The sequence below is a fragment of the Zeugodacus cucurbitae genome, chromosome 6 (genome assembly GCF_028554725.1).
Source record: "Zeugodacus cucurbitae isolate PBARC_wt_2022May chromosome 6, idZeuCucr1.2, whole genome shotgun sequence".
Lineage (NCBI taxonomy): Eukaryota > Metazoa > Arthropoda > Insecta > Diptera > Tephritidae > Zeugodacus > Zeugodacus cucurbitae.
In genome coordinates this window covers 53,036,862-53,047,012 of record NC_071671.1, presented here as the reverse complement: position 1 = coordinate 53,047,012, position 10,151 = coordinate 53,036,862, and positions in this window count along the sequence as shown.

Here is a 10,151-nt window from a genome sequence, read left to right as displayed (position 1 = left end):
TACAAAAATGAAGGAATTCGGATTATAACCACGCCCACCTCTCTTACAAAGGTTATGTTGGAAATTACTGAAATTGCTTTAATTTATTAAGGAAAAACACCAGAAACCTTAAATTTAATTATAAAAATGGTACAGAAAGGCTCCACCCAAATTGGTATACAAAATTTTAAATGGGTGTGGCTCCGCCCACTTATAAGTGAAAAACCAAATCTCCGAAACTACTCAACCAATGAAATAATGAAATTGGGTTTGTGATATTTTCCTTGTATCCCAATGATATTTTGTGAAAATGGCCCAAATTGGTTCACAACCACACCTACTTCCTATATACCAGGACTATGAAGTCGATCTGAATCAGTGCTTCTAATATTTTTTTATCGAAAATATAGGCAAGTCTCGCAGATATTTTTCTTCTTATAATATGACTTCGTGCCAAAAATGGGTGAAATCGGGTCATAACTTTCTCTAGCTCTCAAATACCTAATATTAAGGTTACCAAATTTCAATGGACTTTATACCAAATAATTGACGAATATGTGAGTTCAATTGTATGTTATATTTATTAATAAAATTATATGAATAAATTGCGAGTGTATAAAAAGTTGGGTTACACCCGAACTTAGCCTTTCCTTACTTGTTAAGTAATACATTTTTATTTTACTTAAAATTTATGAATAAGTGGCAACCTTTTAACTTTTTGTTTATAATTAAGCGAGCATTAAACAGTATAATTTAAATTCAATAGAAGCATTGTAGGAAATTGCTGCTATTTTTATTCTACAAGAGCTTAGAAAGCATTAATAAATTATTTATGGAAAATCTCAAATTTTAAAATCAAAACAGAAATTAGATTTAAATCACTAATAGTAAATGCAATTTATTGATTTTCAAATCTAGCACAAAACCGATTATAAATTCACTTAAGCTCTGACACATTTTCGCAAAATAATTGCATTTCGAAGTGATAAATTTAGTAAATACAACAGTGAAAGGATATACAAACATATTTACAAGGATAGCAGTAAATTGTTGTTGTTGTTGTTGCCAACGTAATAAATCTCTTAAAACTCACTTGCAAAATCTGCATACGCATACAAAAAGTTAAAGCATAAAATGATTTAATTAGCAAGTAAAACCACAAACTGTCAACAATTTGTTGTCTGTTGTTGTAACAATAACAACAAAGCATTTGTAAAATGCAATTACAACAACTACTTTTGTAAATGGCTCGCCTGACAGCAGCAGAAAACTCTTAAGAAAATGTTTATGCAGCAGCAAATTTACAGCAACAATAACAACAACAACAATTTATGTTTGTTATAATGGCTAAGCCACAGAGAAGCTGCAGTTTTACTGGCTTGCAACTTATATGAATATAGCTACTTAGAGAATATATGTATATACATATGTGTGGGTGTGTGTTGAAAATAAGAAATAAAAAAACAACAAAAAATTGCAACAACAACAACTTTAACATAACCAGCTGTCATGCACCACAAGCCAGTTGCATGTTGCACATGGAAGAAAGTGCAAAGAACGAAACAAAAACAATATCAAAATGTGCATGAGTTGCAAGTAAGGCACGCACACATACATATATGTACATACAAACAACTTGTAACCACAAAGCTCTCGCTCATTTGCTGTGCTCCGCGCGCTCAGTGTCACTGTGTGATATGTGGCAATGAGAGTTATGCAGACACATATGTATGTACATATGTCCTTCGCAAAACAAACAACAAATATCAGCAACAACAATTACAACAACTTTTCACCAACAACAACAACAACAACAAAGTGTCAACAACAACAATAAAAGCAAAAAATCAGCAACAACAACAAAAGCAGCAAATTGTCAGTAAAAACAATAACAACAGTATTTCAACAACAACAACAACAACAACAAAAAAGTGTCACAAATCTACAATCAGCCAACAATAGAAGCAAATAACTGTTGCTGATGCTGCTATAGTCAGCCAAAGTCAGTAGCGACCACAGAGAGAGGAGTGAGGTGTCAAAAGCGGGTGTTGCAAGGTATGTGGCATGCAACTGCAACTGTGACACGAATCAAATTAGTTGGCGACGCGTTGAAATGCCACCAAATTCCAGCTAAACTGATAATAAAGCATACATATAGTTGTATGTATGTATGTATGTATGTATATATATATGTATATGTATACATATATGCCTGTGTGTGACACATGGCAGTGCTGCTTGCCTTGTCAACAACAATCGGTGTCAGCAATCACGTTACAAATGCCCTGCAAACCAGCACAGACACATGCATATGCAATAGAATGCGAAGCAACAACAATAACAACAACAACAAAATTTATTCTGCATTGTTGTTGTAAAGTGAGTGTGTGTGTCTATCGTAAGTAAGGCGACAAGCATGTTGGCGACAAACGTAACAGCATTGTTGACAACACCAGCAATGGGCAACAGCAACAACACTATGCATACAATAAACAGCGTGACACAGTGTTGGCAACAATGTGTGTCCACGAACGCTAGAAATTGCATGAATTTGAATTTTAATGCATTTGCTTTGGTACACAATCGACTTGGTAACCATGTATAGGTACAGATATACATATATACAAATATGTATATGTGTTTGTGATATTGCTTTATTCTGTATGCCTTGTAAGCTGTTGTGTGCTACAAATATCGCATACAAAGCAATATAGCGTATGGTGAAAATCGTTGCAAATTATTGGCAAACTAATAAGAAGCATTCTATACACATATACAGACACACATACATACAAACGAACACATGTAAATGTAATCTATTTCCAATTTCTGCTCGCTGATTCGTTTTATTCGTTTGATAGTTGCTTGTAGTGCTTGCAGCAAAAGAGCGATTTGTGAATTCATTCATTGTAAACATGAATTGGAATTAAATATTTATCATGCATTTGGATTGTATTGCAAATTCTTCGAGAGCAACAGCAGGAACTGCCTTTGCCTGCGTTGAGCGTTTTATTATAGTTAAGGCAAAAAAATAGAACAGATTTTTTAATTCTTAGAAATCAGGCAGACATGAATTTTTAAAAGCATACATTTAGGCTCAGTATAATTTTTTTAATTTTATGACGAATACACTGTAATTAGAGACCACTTTATATACAAAATTACTGCATAAAATAACCACCAAGATAAATTTTAAAGTGTCACATATGATATCTTGATTGTCAAGCGTAAAGAAATTAAATAAATTAAACCGTAAAATACCATTGAATTTTTAAAAGTATACCTTTAGGCTTAATATCATTTTTTAAATCCATGTATATAAAACGCCTGCATCAAATTACCACAAAGATACAATATATGAGCTCCTGTTTGTCAAGATTAAAAAAAACAACAAAGTTATACAAATGCTGACTGTAAAATACCATGCTCTACAAAATCATCGACCGTTCACAAGACAGTCGGTTTTAGTACATAACCGAAACTGTTCCAAACTCTTATCCAGCATAAAATCGCCGATTCTACAGTAGTCATCGTAATTATTTTAAGGATTTTTTTAAGTCACCACACCAACGGCACTATCTAATAGTACTTGAAGGTGATAGATGTATCAGCAGTAGAAAATTTGTAGTTTTTTTTGGAGATCTACGAAGGACAACAAAAAGAAAACAGGAATCGAGTATTGGTTAGATTAGATTAGATTTATTAGAGGATCGCACTGCGACCTACGGCCTATTGTGCCCTCTCCTATTTATCACAGAATACCGTCCAGTCCTGTAGCTCTAAGGAAACTTAGTAACGCTGAAGGGCTGGTGGTCGCGATATTTTCCCTTTGGGGATATGGAGACCCCATTTCCTGCCTCCTCGTGACATTCCAGGAGTAGGTGCTCAGGTGTTTCCGCTTCCAAATCACGGAATCTGAACAGGTCCATAGAGCAGATCCCCAGTTTGTTCAGATGACACCTTAGTCTGCAGTGGTCTAATTTTTTTTTTTGCCACTAGTAGTCTAATTTTGTTTCGTGGGAGCGCAATAAGTTGCTTGAATCTTTTGCGGTTGTACCCCCCTAGAAACAGTTTGGAGTGGCGAAGTCCCTGCAGTTGCAGTCAGTAGCGATTTCTTCTTTCTAATTCGCCTACGAGTAGTCCATTTCTCAGAGCTTGCGGACCAACGGCAATGAAGGGCTCTGGCCCCACCGGTCTGGTAGCCGCGGCCCTTCTAGCTAGCTGGTCTGCGAGTTCGTTGCCATGAATACCTCTGTGTCCCGGTACCCAGAACAGTGTTAGTTTGTTGCTGCTGAACACTCTATTGAGTTTTCCAATGCAGTCCAGGACCAACCCCGAGTTTATTTCGAATGATGATAGTGCCTGGACAGCCGCCTGGCTATCACTGATGATGGCAATTTGTTCGCCGTGATAGTTCCTATCTGATATTATTTCAGCGCATTTGCTAATAACATAGACCTCAGCTTGAAAGATACTGGGAAAGTGTCCCATGGGCATCGACATATTGATACGTGGTCCCGCGAGCCCGGCACCTATACCATCTGTGGTCTTAGACCCATCCGTGTACCATTGCTGGGTGCTTTTGCTAATGACTTCCTTAAGGGAGGAATCCTCCCAATCTCTTTTGATTTGTTATTCGAGTATTGGTTAGCTGTTTGGTTATCTAGATAGTCAATTTGTGTTTGGTCTTAATTTTAGAATTGGTATTCACGAGATCATCTAGGTCTGTCTTCTTAGAAAAAAAAGTTGACATTTATATATACAGACTTAAATTAAGTACAACAATTTGGAACTAAGAATACAAAGTCCACAACACCTTGTTTCAGCTAATATTAAGATTATCTGGATCATCTGGCAAGTTCCTGCTGGCTTTAAATGGAAATGCTCGAAGCATATTTGAAATTAGGGGTTAAGGAATTTGTTTGAAATACTAAATAAAGACCTTTTATGTGCTATTTTACTCAGTCACTAAATATTTTATTAACTTTTCCAAAGTCTGCCAACATTTTAACAGCTACAACTTTTACAATATACTTCATTCACTTAGACAAGATTCGCAAGAAGTTACTGAAAACCATCTCTACCTCACATATTTTTAAATAGTCATGAAAGATAGCTAAAAAAACTTCTTAGCCCCAAAATAAATAACAGTTCGATGTAAAGTTATTTCGTATGGAGCTTCGCGAAATTGTTGGATAATTTAATATGATATTTATAGAGACATAGTTTCAGAGAAAGGCTACTGAGGCTGCAATAACAACTTATCATTATCCTTATGGTTTTATTTCAAGTAGACTCCAAGTCAACGCTTTGTTTTTAATAAAACAATAATTTAAATTTAACTACATGTAGCTCATAATCATATATGCTTATTTTTTCATTCCAATTGAAAGGATTTTAAAACGAAATAGCCATTTCTTGAAGCTTTAAGAGCTACAGATGCTTATAAAAAAGATTGCATTCAAAAGTTTAAAGCAGAATAAGCAATGTTGTACCTAAAGTGCTATGTCTGCAATTTTTTATCAGCAGTAGAAAATTTGTAGTTTTTTTTGGAGATCTACGAAGGACAACAAAAAGAAAACAGGAATCGAGTATTGGTTAGATTAGATTAGATTTATTAGAGGATCGCACTGCGACCTACGGCCTATTGTGCCCTCTCCTATTTATCACAGAATACCGTCCAGTCCTGTAGCTCTAAGGAAACTTAGTAACGCTGAAGGGCTGGTGGTCGCGATATTTTCCCTTTGGGGATATGGAGACCCCATTTCCTGCCTCCTCGTGACATTCCAGGAGTAGGTGCTCAGGTGTTTCCGCTTCCAAATCACGGAATCTGAACAGGTCCATAGAGCAGATCCCCAGTTTGTTCAGATGACACCTTAGTCTGCAGTGGTCTAATTTTTTTTTTTGCCACTAGTAGTCTAATTTTGTTTCGTGGGAGCGCAATAAGTTGCTTGAATCTTTTGCGGTTGTACCCCCCTAGAAACAGTTTGGAGTGGCGAAGTCCCTGCAGTTGCAGTCAGTAGCGATTTCTTCTTTCTAATTCGCCTACGAGTAGTCCATTTCTCAGAGCTTGCGGACCAACGGCAATGAAGGGCTCTGGCCCCACCGGTCTGGTAGCCGCGGCCCTTCTAGCTAGCTGGTCTGCGAGTTCGTTGCCATGAATACCTCTGTGTCCCGGTACCCAGAACAGTGTTAGTTTGTTGCTGCTGAACACTCTATTGAGTTTTCCAATGCAGTCCAGGACCAACCCCGAGTTTATTTCGAATGATGATAGTGCCTGGACAGCCGCCTGGCTATCACTGATGATGGCAATTTGTTCGCCGTGATAGTTCCTATCTGATATTATTTCAGCGCATTTGCTAATAACATAGACCTCAGCTTGAAAGATACTGGGAAAGTGTCCCATGGGCATCGACATATTGATACGTGGTCCCGCGAGCCCGGCACCTATACCATCTGTGGTCTTAGACCCATCCGTGTACCATTGCTGGGTGCTTTTGCTAATGACTTCCTTAAGGGAGGAATCCTCCCAATCTCTTTTGATTTGTTATTCGAGTATTGGTTAGCTGTTTGGTTATCTAGATAGTCAATTTGTGTTTGGTCTTAATTTTAGAATTGGTATTCACGAGATCATCTAGGTCTGTCTTCTTAGAAAAAAAAGTTGACATTTATATATACAGACTTAAATTAAGTACAACAATTTGGAACTAAGAATACAAAGTCCACAACACCTTGTTTCAGCTAATATTAAGATTATCTGGATCATCTGGCAAGTTCCTGCTGGCTTTAAATGGAAATGCTCGAAGCATATTTGAAATTAGGGGTTAAGGAATTTGTTTGAAATACTAAATAAAGACCTTTTATGTGCTATTTTACTCAGTCACTAAATATTTTATTAACTTTTCCAAAGTCTGCCAACATTTTAACAGCTACAACTTTTACAATATACTTCATTCACTTAGACAAGATTCGCAAGAAGTTACTGAAAACCATCTCTACCTCACATATTTTTAAATAGTCATGAAAGATAGCTAAAAAAACTTCTTAGCCCCAAAATAAATAACAGTTCGATGTAAAGTTATTTCGTATGGAGCTTCGCGAAATTGTTGGATAATTTAATATGATATTTATAGAGACATAGTTTCAGAGAAAGGCTACTGAGGCTGCAATAACAACTTATCATTATCCTTATGGTTTTATTTCAAGTAGACTCCAAGTCAACGCTTTGTTTTTAATAAAACAATAATTTAAATTTAACTACATGTAGCTCATAATCATATATGCTTATTTTTTCATTCCAATTGAAAGGATTTTAAAACGAAATAGCCATTTCTTGAAGCTTTAAGAGCTACAGATGCTTATAAAAAAGATTGCATTCAAAAGTTTAAAGCAGAATAAGCAATGTTGTACCTAAAGTGCTATGTCTGCAATTTTTTATATATAATACAACATACAACAACAATAGCAACGAGTAACGGGATTATTTCAGCTTTTCCACGGCGTTCGCTTTACTGAAAACTGCGCGATGTCAACAAACAACAACAAAAAGCAGATCACAAGGCCAGCAAAGAGCATGCAACAGATTCTCAGACACATTAGCGGTTTATTTTCAAACGATTTACCGCGCAACACTTGTGGAGATAAACCTAAGCAGATAGCTGTGTAGAAATATATACATATACATTCAAACCCACATTTTTGACTGCGGTTAGCACCAGTAGCGTGCCACATGAAGCAGACAAAAGCGCTTGAGACAAGCGTGCGTATATGAGTATATGTGTAGGTGAATGAATATATATTCATACTATGGGTACATATATATATATATATATGTAATCGCGCATGTGTTGATATCATGAATTTAGAGTACTTGTGGCTTCCTCGCAAATATATACATATGTATATAACTCAGCGCGCATCGGAAGGATATGCAAATTGCTTTGTTATGTGATTTATTGCTCATCCGTGTGGATTGCAGATCGGCGACGCCACATTTTAAACATATTTTCACTGTTCGCCATGCGTGTGTACCCTTATGAGGGAGCTATGTGTTATAATCATATATACATATGTAGTTATATGTATATGTGCGTGTAGCTGTGCCTCGGCATGTCCTTGTGCGTTGTCACGCTCTAGTACTTACACTATTCAAACAAATATTATAGCACAGTTTAAAATTCTCACACCGAAAAAAACGTTTTCGCAATCTGCAAACTTTTAAGCGCATATTTCCGCTCTGCTTCTTCTTGTTCTTGTTCTCCACCCACTGGAACTGCTTTGCATATGTGCTTGCGAAAATCTTATGAGAAAGCTTGGTATTTCCTCATGCATAGCGGGATTACACACACGCATATGCCAATGTAAATGTGTTTGTATGAATGTTGTATATTCACATTCTTCACCTCAGGCACTCCTTCGCCTCTACGGCACACCGTTATTCATTTTGACCAAGTTCGCAGCTGTTCACAACCGTTATTTCTTCAATTGTGGTTACGTCGTTATGTGGTTAGGTGTTCTGTTACTTTAGTTGTTGTTGCTGTGGTTGTTGTTGTTTGTCTACTTAAATATAAATAAATTTTCACGCTATCGGGTACAGCGTGTAAACATAGCGATAGTTGTTAGGAGCATTTGTTTAAATTTTGTTTGAGTTTTTAGTATTGTTGTTGTATTTTTGTGCTAAATTTCATAATTTACCGGAGAATTTCCATATTTGGGATATACCATAGTAAAGATGAGCTATTACTATGCCAAAGTGAGAAAAATTTAGATGACAGGAGACAAGATGAGATAAAAAAAGAAAAAAAAGAGGCCGAAATACGTGAGTATGAAGAGCTTGAGAAGCTGACAGTGGTAATGCTCGAAAATTTTATGAAAAAATAAAGTCACATAACGAAGGTTTCAAGAAACACTTCTCCGACCTGCTGAATGGCAGTGAAAGTACGACACCAGCAGACGGCGAACCCGATTCCCCAATCGATGACGATGGAACAGATGTTCCATTACCCGACCATGAAGAAATTCGAATAGCAATTACCCGCTTGAAGAACAACAAAGCGGCGGGGGCCGATAGATTTCCGGCCGAATACGGCGGCGAAGAGCTGATAATGTGCATGCATCAGCTTCTTTGAAGAATATGTCGGAAGAAAGCATGCCTGACGATTGGAATCTCAGTGTGCTCTGCCCAATCCATAAAAAGGGAGATCCCACAATCTGTGCCAATTAACGTGGGATAAGCTACTTAAATATCTCCTATAAGGTTCTATCGAGCGTACTGTGTGAAAGACTAAAGCCCATCGTCAACAAACTGATTGGACGTTATCAGTGTGGTTTTAGACCTGGAAAATCCAAAACTGACCAGATATTCACCATGCGCCAAATCTTGGAGAAGACCCGTGAAAAGAGGATCGACACACACCACCTTTTTGTCGATTTTAAAGCTACTTTTGACAGCACGAAAAGAAGCAGCGCTGATAGTTATATCATTGGAAACAACACCCCCGCCGTTAGTTCTGCTTTTTCCCGCATGGATAAGGAAGCGAAGCGAATGGGTCTGATGGTGAACGAGGTCAAGACGAAATATCTCCTGTCATCAAACAAACCGTCAGCGCACGGCTTGGCTCCCACGTCACTCTTGACAGTCATAACTTCGAAGTCGTAGACCAACATTGTCAGCCTCAAAATCCAGCGCAGAATTCCACTCTTGCCAACAGGTGCTACTTTGGACTGAGTAGGCAATTGAAAGACCTCTCGCGACGAACCAAAATCAAACTCTACAATTCGCTTATCATTCCCGTTCTGCTTTATGGTGCAGAGGCTTGGACGTTGTCAACATCAGATGAGACGACACTAGGAGTTTTCGAGAGGAAAATTTTGCGCAAGAATTATGGTCCTCAGAATATAGGCAACGGCGAATACCGCAGAAGATGGAATGATAAGCTGTATGTGTTATTCGACGACATAGACATAGTCCAGCGAATAAAAAGACAGCGGCTACACTGGCTGGGTCATGTTGTCCGAATGGATGAAAGTGCCCCAGCTCTGAAAGTTTTCGATGCAGTACCCGCTGGTGGAAGCCGAGGAAAAGGGAGGCCTCCACTCCGTGGGAGAGACCAAGTGGAGAGCGACCTGGTTACACTTGGGAACTCCAACTGGCGCCGAACTGCGAGGGATAG